Source organism: Musca autumnalis, unplaced genomic scaffold (assembly GCF_047663935.1).
Source record: "Musca autumnalis isolate F117 unplaced genomic scaffold, ASM4766393v1 scaffold_2, whole genome shotgun sequence".
NCBI classification, from domain to species: domain Eukaryota; kingdom Metazoa; phylum Arthropoda; class Insecta; order Diptera; family Muscidae; genus Musca; species Musca autumnalis.
This window is the reverse complement of record NW_027411755.1, coordinates 186,691,425-186,703,930: the sequence shown is the minus strand read 5'-3', so window position 1 is coordinate 186,703,930 and position 12,506 is coordinate 186,691,425. Positions and strand designations below refer to the sequence as shown.

General features: G+C 37.8%; 1 protein-coding gene across 1 annotated transcript in view; it reads right to left on the bottom strand.

The window, feature by feature from the left end:
• LOC141395025 (uncharacterized) overlaps positions 1 to 12,506 on the bottom strand; it is a 106,138-nt gene that overhangs the window by 32,743 nt on the left and 60,889 nt on the right. The gene's annotated exons all lie outside the window — the stretch shown is intronic.

Below are 12,506 nucleotides of genomic sequence, written 5' to 3'. Positions count from 1 at the left end.
AAACATCCACTACACTATATACGCTTGTTTGTATACACTACAATTATCAATGCCTCTGCACGTTCATCACTATTCATTGAAACTTTCCTAACCAGCCATCTATCTATTCAGCCATCTATCCATCCATCCAACTAGCCATCCTTTCCAGCCACTCTCGGCTTCTTGATTAGTTTTTTTTTTTGTGTTTTGTTATTCATGTTGAAGATGATTTTTAGAGAAGTAACTTTCAATTTAATGGTATAGCTCTTAAAGACAATACTCTAAAAACCTCCTCCTGTTTTATTTTTTTTTTTTGTTTTTGGTTTTGATAGGTACTCACTCTAAAACAACAAGGATCAAAATCAAATGATAGTGCTGCTCACAAAAAGATAGTGGCTCTATAAAATCTATGCATCATATTATTGCTGTTGTTCTTGTGGATGGAAAAAAAACATGTTAAAATATTTCATGAAAATTCAAATAGAATAACGAAATTATGGAAAGAAAATGTAGTGCAATAGAAATATGTGTGTGACAGGATTTTTTTGCTCGTTTTTTTATAAGAAATAAAAAGGAGGACCTATATCGGGTATTGTTAATAAAGGTGACTTTCCATGAGAGTAAAGGTGTCGTAGAAAAATAGTATATAATTATAACAGGCACACCTTCCAGAACATATGAACAAAGAAGTAAGAAAGAGTTAAGTTCTGCCGGGCCGAACTTTTTATAATACCCGTAACCATGAAATACATATTAGTTAATTTTCATTCCCGTTCAGAATTTTAAATAGAGATATTATGTGACCGCGAAATTCAAATGCCTAAATAAGGTTTGAAAATATATCAAAAAATTTCTGTTATCGCGCGCCACCTTTATATAGGGGCAAAGTGTGGACCTATGTATGTTGATAATATTGGTGGGGAAATTTTGTCCTGTCAATTGGCAATTTTTGGTAGAGGAATTTTGTGACCTTTTTGAACGTCAAATATCAAATAACAGAAAGTTCGTACAAAAAGTAGTTAAAATTCTCAAAACACCTAAAATCCGGAGGTACCGTTATATGGAGGCTATACCAAAAAATGGACCTATATTGAACAATAAAAGTGGAGAGGTGTTGTGACCGCTAGAAGCCTCAAAAGGCAAATTTCGGAAAGTTTGGTTAACAATTGTAAATAAAATCCTCAAAATAACGAAAATCGGGAGGTACCCTTATACCAAAACATGGACCTATGTTGACATATATTGGTGGATACGTTTTGTAACCACTAAGAACCTAAAGTGGCAAATTACAGCTAGTTCAGTTAAAAATTTTAGGTAAAAACCCAAAAAAACAATGAAAATAAGGAGGTACAGTTATATGGGGGATATACCCAAACATGGACGTATGCTGACAATTTTTGTGGAGATGTTTTACGAGGTTCCTAGAGCCTCAAATGTTAAATTACAGGTAGTTCGGTAAAAAATGTAGATAAAGTCGTCAAAATACCGAAAATCGGGAGGTACCGTTATATGGGGGCAATACCGAAACATTAACCTAGGAACCTCAAATGTTAAATTACAGGTACTTCCGTCGAAAAGGTAGCTAAAATCTTCAAAATACCGAAAATCGGGAGGTACCGCTATATGGGGGTTAAACCAAACATGGACCAATGTTGAAATTTTTTGGTGGAGATGTTTTGTGGCCCCTGGGAACCTCAACGGAAAGCCTCAAACGTCAAACTACAGGTACTTCTGTCAAAACAGGTAGCTAAAATCCTCAAAATCCCAAAAAATCGGGAGGTACCTTTATATGGGGCTATACCGAAACGTGGACATATCTTGACAATTTTTGACAGATTATTTTTGTGACAACTGGAAATCTCAAACGTCAAATCGTACTTACTTCTCTCAACAAATTTAGCTAAAATCCTCAAAATACAGAAAATCGGGAGGTAGCGGTTATACCAAAACAGAGACCTATGTTGACAAATTCTGGAAGAAAAATTTTGTGACCTCCGGGTACCTTGAACGTCAAATTACAGGTAGTTCGATAAAAAAAATGCTAAAACCTGCAAAATGCTGAAAATCGGGAAGTACACTTATATGGGGAATATACCGAAACTTGGACCTATGTTTAAAAAAAAATTTAAAGCAGTTTTGTGACAACTGGGAGCCTCAAACTTTAAATTGCAGGTACTTCTGTCAAAAAAGGTAGCTAAAATTATCAAAATAAAGAAAATCGGGAGGAACCGGTATTTGGGGGCTATACCAAAACATGAACCTATGTTGACAATTTTTGGTGGAGATATTTTATGAACTCTGGGAATCTCAAACATCAAATTATAGGTAGTTCGGTCAGAAAATGTTGCTAAACGCCTCAAAATGCCGAAAATCGGAGGGTACCGTTATATGGGCTATACCGAGACATGGACATATGTTGAAAATTTTTGGTACAGATATTTTGTGACCTCAGGGAACCTCAAAAGTCAAATTACAGGTAGTTCGGTCAGAAAATGTTACTAAACCCCTTAAAATACCGAAAATCGGGAGGAACAGTTATAAGGGGCTACACCAAAACATGGACCTATGTTGAAAATGTTTGATGGAGACATTTTGTAACATCTGGGAACCTCAAAATTCAAATAACAGCTAGTTTTGTCAAAAAGTGCAGTTAAATCCTCAAAATATCGAAAATCGGGAAGTGCCCTTATATGGGGGCTATACCGAAAGATAGACCTATGTTAAAAATTTCTGGTGGAGATTTTTTGTGACCACTGGGAACCTCAAATGCTTAATTACAGACAATTCTGGCAAAAAACGTTGCTAAAACACTCAACATACCGAATATCGGGATGTACCGTTATATGGAAGTTATGCCTTTGTCCTACTAAATATTTCACAAAAGCACATAAAACAAACTTATAAATTTGTTGTTCAAATTTCATAGAGAAATTCAAACGGTTTTTAAATTACATGCAAATACGCATCGACGCATCGGTTTTTTTCATTTTCGTCCAACTCACACATAACTCAAACACTCATACATACAAAAGAGTAAGCGAAAAAACAAAAACTCTTCACTAACACATTTAGGGTAAAAACTTTGTCTTGTTCAAACACTCTATCCTCTACTAATTCTAACGCAAAATAAACACAAATTCACACACATACACATATATTTATGCATGACAATACCCAGCAAACCAAATGTCTGATGTCCGACACGTCTGAACAATTTCGGAAGCAAAGTCGTTCAGATGTCGTTCCGATTTCTAAACGATTTTTCGGAGAGGAAATAGTTCAGATTTTGTACCGAATTCGTTCAGATTTCGGAACGAATGTCGGATAGAAATTTTCTTTCCGAATTTCTTAAGGATTTTCTTTAGATTTCGTTACGAAATCGGACCGAAATCGATCCGATGTCGCTGCGACATTTTGTTCCGAAATTATGTCAACCACTTCATACAACTTTCGTTAAGATATCGTTACGATTTCGGACGATACGTCCGATATTTTGTTCCGATTTCGTTACGAAGTCGGTACGATTGGTTTGCTGGGTATATACAAGAGTGCTAACAACTCACACACACACAACCCCACATATGGTTATTGAAAATATTCCGTACAAATCATAAGTTTTTAACCATGTTGGTGTTCATTCGTTCGTCATCTTACCCCAAAAAATATGAAAAAAATATCAAAAAAAAAAACCTAAAAGTTTAGCATGAAGAGAAACTTTTGATTTTGTACTCTACACAAAGTATTCTAAAACATATCTATAAAATGACCGTACCAGGTCGACGTCTTAGCTATAGCGAAATGACATGAAGTAAAAGCGATGAACTGAAAGAAAATTGTTGTGAAAGCGAAGTTGGAATACAATATCCGTTCCTGTGATAATGTTTCGATTCAAGGGCTATATAAGACACGTCACCATAGTACAGCGGCAATACACGCAACCAGATGGATCACATATGCATGCCAGACGTCAGAAACAAAATGGGCACTGACATTGACAGTGAGCACGAGCTCATCATGGGCGAAATCAACATCAAATTGAAATAGCCAGAAGAGACACCAGACACACATGGGGAAAACAACTACACCTACAACAACTCCAAGACAACTCAACCAGAAACGCTCGGCAAATCCCAAAATTTATTAATAAACCAACGCCACACATGGGAAGACATTACATGAACAAATCACCAAGTTGCAGAAAAACATTTGGCATAGTCAAGAAAACAGAGGCCAATTTAGATATTAGACCACACTTGGAAACTTAGAGGTGAGCTTAAGATCCAGTTGAACAACAAACAAGTAAATAATCGTTCTAAAAGATCTGCCAAAAACAGCCGAGGGAGCAGCTAGCCAGAACAACATAAGAAAGCAGAAAGTATCACAAATCGAATGTGTACCAGGAGCCAACCAGTAAAAGATCCTAATGGTAGACTAAAAATTCAAAGATAGAGAGAATATTTAGAAACAATTTGTAATGTCAGAAACGTCACTGAAAACACCTCAGCATGTGTGAATTTAAACACATTACATTTCAGAATTTTGGGCGTATAAACTTGCCGACAAAAATATAGATTGGGATAAAAGCTCAAAAGTTTTGCGGGGAGGTACCTAAAGGAATGGAACGACATAATCCATTTTGGAAGTCATTATTTTGCGAGTCATTCCTCTCGATATATATGATCATTTAAGTTGACCACCATATAATTAAGAGCTTTTGGATAATGCCCCAGAATCATCGAAGAAAGATTTGGCCACGAAAAACATAATATTGCTGTATATAGGACTACTAGCAGAACCTTTTGAAAAATTTAAAAGGATCATCGAACAGACTCTTAACCGCACTTAAACAAAAATGTTGAACATTTGTGTGGGTGGTACCACAAGGATTGGACAGATAGGGCCCAAATTTCAACATAAACTAAATTTCGCCAATATTTAGAGATCCAAAGTTTGGACTAAATCGGTTGCCACGTCTATGAGAAATCGCGCGTACCATTTTAGTGAATATTTTCGGACTTTTGTGGGGGAGGTACCGGAAGGAGTGGACCACCTTCGAATTTCATCTATTATTCGAAGAAATATTATAATATCCAAAGTTTGGACTAACGCAGTACTCGGTTCCAGTTCTCCAGCCACTACATATGGTACCATAGGGGTTTTTAACAACTTTCGGGCTCTTATCTCAAGAAGTGGACTTGTCCCTTGAAAAAACTTTTACTGTCGTAATTGAGGCAGCGAATGCATGTTGCTTCAATATAATTCAAAGTGATTCGAGAGCAGGTCTTAAAGTGAATTTATCCAAAATGTTGTGTAGGAGGTACCCGAAGGAGTGGACAAATATAGTCCATATTCGAACTTGATCTATATATGGTAGATATATTAGGATGTGTAAAGTATGGACCAAATCGATCACTGCCTTCAAAAGTTATAGTGCGCACAATTTTTCCGAACATTTTTGAACTTTTGTGGGGGAGGTACCTAAAGGAGTGGACCGATATGGTTTATCTTCGAACTTAAACTAAGTTTGCACAAAATATTACGATGTCCACATTTTGGACCGAATCGGCAGACCCGTTCGAGAGTTATCTTGCGCTCCAACCACTACACATGGTTTCACGGCGTTTTTTTCACCTTTCAGACACCTTTCTCTGGAAGTATGGACTTGCCCCAGATGAAACATGTACCGTCGTATGGGGGCTGTGAATACAAGTTGCTACAACAAAACTCAAAGCGATTCGAAAGCAGGTCCTAAACTGAACTTCTCCGAAATTTTGTGTGGGAGGTACCCGAATGATTGGACCGATTGAGTCCATATTGGAACCTCATCTAACTGTTGAAGAAATTTCACGGTGTGCAAAGTATGGACCAAATCGGTAACTTCTTTCAAGAGTTATCGTGCGCACAAATTTTCCGAACATTTTCGAACTTTTGTGGGGGAGGTACCGGAGAAGTGGACCCATATAACACATCTTCGAACTTAAATTAAGTTTGGAAAAAATATTACGAAAGCCAAATTCTGGACCGAATCGGTTGATCCGTTCGAGAGTAATCGTGCGCTCCAGCCAGACAGACGGACGGACATGGCAAAATCAACTCCACATTATCTGAATCGGATTTCGTCCAAACATACTTGGTTGATGGTTAGATGTTGGTAATTTGGCGATTTTAGTCACATTTTCAGACCAAATTAGCTAAAATTTGACATTAAGTGTTCCTAGTGACCAAACCTTATATTCCAAAAAAATATGGACATAGGTCCATATTTTGGTATAGCACCAATATAACAATAATAAATTTTGAACCGAACTTGCGGCAATTTGACATTTGATGTTCTCTGTGGTCACAAAGTTTCTCCACCAAAATTTGTCAACATAGGTCCCTGTTTTGGTATAGCCCCCATATAACGGTACCTCTCAATTTTCGGCATTTTGAGGGTTTTAGCTACAAGTTTTAACCGAACCAGCGGTATTTTGACATTTAAGGAAGTGCTTCCACCACTTCTCAACCAAAAATTGTCAACATAGGTCCATGTTTTAGAATAGCCCCATATAACGGCATCTCGCGATTTTCGAGGATTTTAGCTACAAATTTTAACTGAAGTAGCTTTAATTTGACATTCACTTCTCAACCAAAAATTGTCAACATAGGTCCATGTTTTAGAACAGCCCCATATAACGGTAGCTCGCGATTTTCGAGGATTTTAGCTAGAAATTTTAACTGAAGTAGCTTTGATTTGACATTAGAGGTGCTCAGTGATTACGAAAATTCTCCACCAAAATCGTCAACATTGGACCATGTTTTGGAACAGCCCCTATAAAACGGCACCACCCGATTTTCGGTATTTTGAGGGTTTTAGCTACAAGTTTTAACCGAACCAGCGGTAATTTGACATTTAAGGAAGTTGTTCCACCACTTCTCAACCAAAAATTGTCAACATAGGTCCATGTTTTAGAATAGCCCCATATAACGGCATCTCGCGATTTTCGAGGATTTTAGCTACAAATTTTAACTGAAGTAGCTTTAATTTGACATTCACTTCTCAACCAAAAATTGTCAACATAGGTCCATGTTTTAGAACAGCCCCATATAACGGTAGCTCGCGATTTTCGAGGATTTTAGCTAGAAATGTTAACTGAAGTAGCTTTGATTTGACATTAGAGGTGCTCAGTGATTACGAAAATTCTCCACCAAAATCGTCAACATTGGACCATGTTTTGGTACAGCCCCTATAAAACGGCACCACCCGATTTTCGGTATTTTGAGGGTTTTAGCTACAAGTTTTAACCGAACCAGCGGTAATTTGACATTTAAGGAAGTTGTTCCACCACTTCTCAACCAAAAATGTTCAACATAGGTCCATGTTTTAGAATAGCCCCATATAACGATAGCTCGCGATTTTCGAGGATTTTAGCTACAAATTTTAACTGAAGTAGCTTAAATTTGACATTCACTTCTCAACCAAAAATTGTCAACATAGGTCCATGTTTTAGAATAGCCCCATATAACGGTAGCTCGCGATTTTTCGAGGATTTTAGCTAGAAATTTTAACTGAAGTAGCTTTGATTTGACATTAGATGTGCTCAGTGATTACGAAAGTTCTCCACCAAAAATCGTCACAGAACCTGTTGTAATTTTACATTTAAGGTTTTAAGTGGTCACGAAAGACCTCCATCAAAAATCGTCAACATTGGTCTATGTTTCAGTATAGCCCCGATATAAGGGTTTTACAAACAATTTTAACCGAACTAGCTGTAATTTGACATTTGGGGTTCTCCAACCAAACAAAAATTGTTACCATAAGTCAATGTTTTGATATATCCCCCCCATATAACCGTATCTCCCCATTTTCGGTATTTTGAAGATTTTAATTTGACATTTGGGATTCCAAGTGGTGACGAAACTTCTTTGCCAAAAATACCCTCCATATAATGGTACTTCCCGATTTTTATTATTTTGAGGATTTCAGCTACAATTTTTAACCGAGCTGGCTGTAATTTGACATTTGAGGTTCTCAATGGCCACGTAATTTCTTCACTAAAAATCGTCAGCATAGGTTCTTGTTTTGGTATAGTCCTCATAAAACGGTACCTCCGGATTTTCGGTATTTTGAGGGTTTCAGCTACAATTGTCAACAGAACTAGTGTTAATTTTATATTTGAGGTTTTCTGTGGTCACGAAACTTTTTCACTAAAAATCTTTCACATAGTTCCATGATTTGGTATAACTCCCACAGAACGGTACCTCCCGATATTCGGTATTTTGAGGGTTTTACCTACATTGTTTGACGGAACTATCCATATTTTAAATTTTGCGGTTCCCTGCAGTTATAAAACTTTTCCACTAAAAATTGTAGAGATAGGTCGACACTTTGATATAGCCCCGTAGGTGGTGCCTTTCACCCGTCTGTCCGTCCGTCTGTTGAAATCAAGATACAGCTCGCAATTTTTAAGATAGAGCTTTGTAATTTGGTATAAAAGTTACTTCTAAGATGTTTGGTATTGCAAATGGGCTATATCGGTCCACGTTTTGATTTAGACCCCATAGAACGGTACCACCCGATTTTCGGTATTTTGAAGGTTTTAGCCTACTTTTCACAACGAAATGGCTGAAATTTGGTACTTAATCTTCGTTAGGAGTATAAAAGTTTTCCCCAGAAATTTTCGGTATAGGTCCACATCTTCATATAGCCCCCATAGAACGGTACCTCCCGATTTTCGGCATAATAAGTTCGGCCTAGCCGAACTTAACACCGTTCTTACTTGTTTAGATTAGATGAGATAATTTAGTCATTTGGGGTATCCATAGTTGAAAAATATTTCCGCCTAAAATTGTGAAAGAAAACTAATTATTCCATTTTAATTTAGACTATTTGATGGTGGAGGGTATAAAATGTTCCACCCGGCTGAACTTAACGACTTTTTACTTGTTCTTGTTTCAAATTTTTCCTATGCTTTTCCATGATGCTTCTCATGACGACTTGTAAGAGAACGAAAAATGTTGAACAAAAAACAAAAAACTCCCATCATAAAAACAGCCTCAAAAAATATATATTTTTGAAAGTGTGTCGAAATTATTTGCTTAGTGCTTGAGTTGATTGATTTTGGTTTATTTCCCTGCAGTTTACAAGCATATTTTTTCCTTTTTTTTGAGTGAGTGAGTGAGTGTCGTGTGGGTCCTTGATGGCCATGATGTTGGTCTGTTGGTTGGCTGGTGAGCTGGCTGGTTTGGTTGATTCGATTTGATAGCCGTCATTGTATGGCAAATTGCTAAAAGTTTTTTTTCGTTCTGTGTGCAACTTCTCTACTGTTCATTCATTCAATATTCGTGTTGAGCACTTGTATTTGTAGCGAAAATAATGCTTTGAATATTTGAATGATATGCTTGAATTTCTAATATATTTTCAAATGTTTTTTTCAGTTTTTTTTTTTTTTTGTTCGTTTCTTTGTTAGAAAATTAAATTTGAATATGTTTGTTTATATGGGAGTGTGCGTGCGAGCGTTTTTGATGATAATATGGGATGTGAGCATGTTTGTTCAATTTTTTTGTTTGTTTGTTATTGAATTAGCGAATAACAATAACAGACAGACATTTTAATAATATTTGATTTACATTTTCCTCTGAAGTGCTACTTGAAACTGTAATAACTTCAAGAGGGGGAGGAGGGATAAATGTTATTGAGTTAAGCATGTAACAAATTTTCAATGGGGATTTATTTGTTGGCATAAATTGTGTAAATTTGAAATTGATGTGTGAGAGAATGGTAAGTTTGAATTCCTCTTATATATGTGTTTGGTATGCTTTCGCACAAATTATATGTATATTCTTTGGCAGTTGTTTGTTGCTCAAACATTAGGCCTTTTTACAAATTACAACAACTGCAGCTTACAGCGTTGTGATGAAAGGATCGTAGCATAAGTGGAAGCCTGGCTGAATCTAATGACCCGTACATGGAATTTATGGGGGTAACAGTCAGGAGTGGAAATGCTGGGGTATAGTTTCTGAACCAAAACTATTGTAAATTGCAACAATAAATATTGTTACTTCTGACCAAAACTATTTTAAGTTCTAACAATATTTATTGTCTATTTTGACCAAAACTATTATGAATTGCAACAACAAAAATTTTTACCTCTAACCAAAACTATCGTAATTACATGTTTGGTCCAAAACGTTATAGTGTCAAAGTGACAATACATATTTATATTTAGAACACATAATATAGTCCAGTGTGACAATAACGATAGTTGGATTGACAATACTACATAAGGAATCCAACAATACGTTAACAATATATATTTTGCTCTTGGAATATTGTTGGATCAAACATATTTTTTCTCTGCGTGTATGAAGACTACGCTAAAAAGTACACCATTGTCTTAAAGAAGAAAAACATTAGCTAAAGCTTCAAAAGGACTCAAGGGTAGGACTGTCATAAAGGACCTACTCAAAGAATTGCATATCCCGCCGATAAATAGCTGCACTTCAGGTTATTGTTCCAATATTAGCCCCAGTTTGGAAGGTCATAACCGTCTAGTCTTGGGGGACTTTAATGCGAATCATGAGTTGTGGCATTCTGTCCTTGGAAACGACCAAAGGAGTATAGCGCTGGCAGAGCAGATAGACCGCTCTACGTTTTGCACGGTCAATGAGGACGCCTCTACCAGAATTATCGGAGAGTGTCACCTGGTGTCTGTGAACGCCGCACTTTCATCAATAATGGGAAAGATAATGGACCCAGTTTCAGAGAGTTCACTAATCACCATTTCAGAGATCTGCCGAACCCTTCATATGTTCTGGTAGAAAGAAAGAACTTTCATAAAAAAATTACTTTCCTGCTGGTCTAATACCCGATGTAAGTCTTAACTTCCCAGCAGAGGCGGCGGGATTAGCAAATGAGCGTGATCAGCTTTGTCGTGCCAACCTCAATGACCCCAGAGTCAGGGAGCTGACACTGAAAGTGAAAAGGTTGGTTGGTGAGAATAAGCGGAACAAGTGGTTACATCATCTGAAGACTTGCAATTTTGGAGCAGGAATAAGTGAATTCTGGGCAACGGGTAAGTTATTTTCGAACCCTGGAAAGAAGGAGGATATGATCTCAGTCACGTTTGGTGACGCTACGCTGACTGATCCCAAGAAGTGTGCAAGTTATTTCAAACGACAGTTTGTCGAGCACCCCGAAAATGGCAGGGCGAAGAGAAGGGTACTACGTCGAATTAGATCTCTTCCTGACGAAATTGAACCACCACAATTTACAATGGATGACGTCGCACGAATGTCATCAGGAACGCTAAATCATCCAAAGCGTTGGGACCTGATGGACTCTCCATGGCAATGCTGAAACAGCTGGATGCGCCAGGAGTCAAGTATCTCACCAAACTTCTCAACCTGTCACTAGCCACCCACATCGTTCCCGAAGTCTGGAAAATGGGCAGGGTGCTCCCACTTCTGAAGCTAGGAAAGGATGCCAGCACAGGTGAATCGTAAAGACGATTTAGCTTTTGTCGCCGTGGCTTTAGACACTTGAAGCTTTAGTCTTTCCCAGCTTCGGAAATAGCCATCCAGTTGCCGATCATCAGCCTCGGTTCCGTAAGTAGCACAGCACGCCATCTCCACATATATCAGTCGAGGGCTCAACCAGAGCCAGCCATGTGATAGAACAGTGATTGTGGAGCTTGACTTATGGAAACTTTCTGATACTGTCCCAGGGCATGGACAAACTTCCGGCCAAGTTCGATACGTTGGGTAATCAGCAATATGTATGGGCGCCAATCGTGCGTGGAATTCAAGAACAAGAAGTCCAAGCCCAGTAAAGTGAAACAGGGTGATATCTCCGGTACTGTTTAACATCTACTTCTCCTGTATTCTGCCAGCTCCAGACAGCATTGACATAGTAAAGTATGAGTATGATTGTACGATCTTGGCGTCGGGTACCTTCATGTCATTTGTGAAAGGCTGAACTCGTATTTTACTGATCTTACCACCATTTTCCATGCGAGGAACATGCAAATATCCGCCACTAAATCTACTCTGTTCATCACATGGACGGCAAAAGCAGAGTTCCGAAAACTCGCTCAAATTCCACTCGCGAGTGAAACTTCTCTCGAATTAGAGCAAGTTAAGGGGGCCAACTTGAGCCATGAGAGAGGTCCAACTTTCCACCAAGCCTTTCAAGCAGGCTAAAATAGCATTCACAGAGCCAGATTAAGCAAGAAAACGAGCATAAAAAACAAATAAAAAGTAGTTAAGTTCGGCCGGGCCGAACTTTTTATACCCACAACCATAAAATAGTCTTAATTAAATTGAAATAATTTCAGCGCCCTATCCCCATTTTTGTGGATGCTAGAGTGATTACCGCAGACGGTTGGACGGACATGCATAGATCTATTCAGAAATTTACCCTGATCATGAATATATATACTTTATGGGGTCGCAAATAATTACTTCAATGCGCTACAAACGGAAAAAAAACAAACTTAATATACCCTCCATACTGTGGTGGAGGGTAGTTCATTTAACCTAAAACCTAT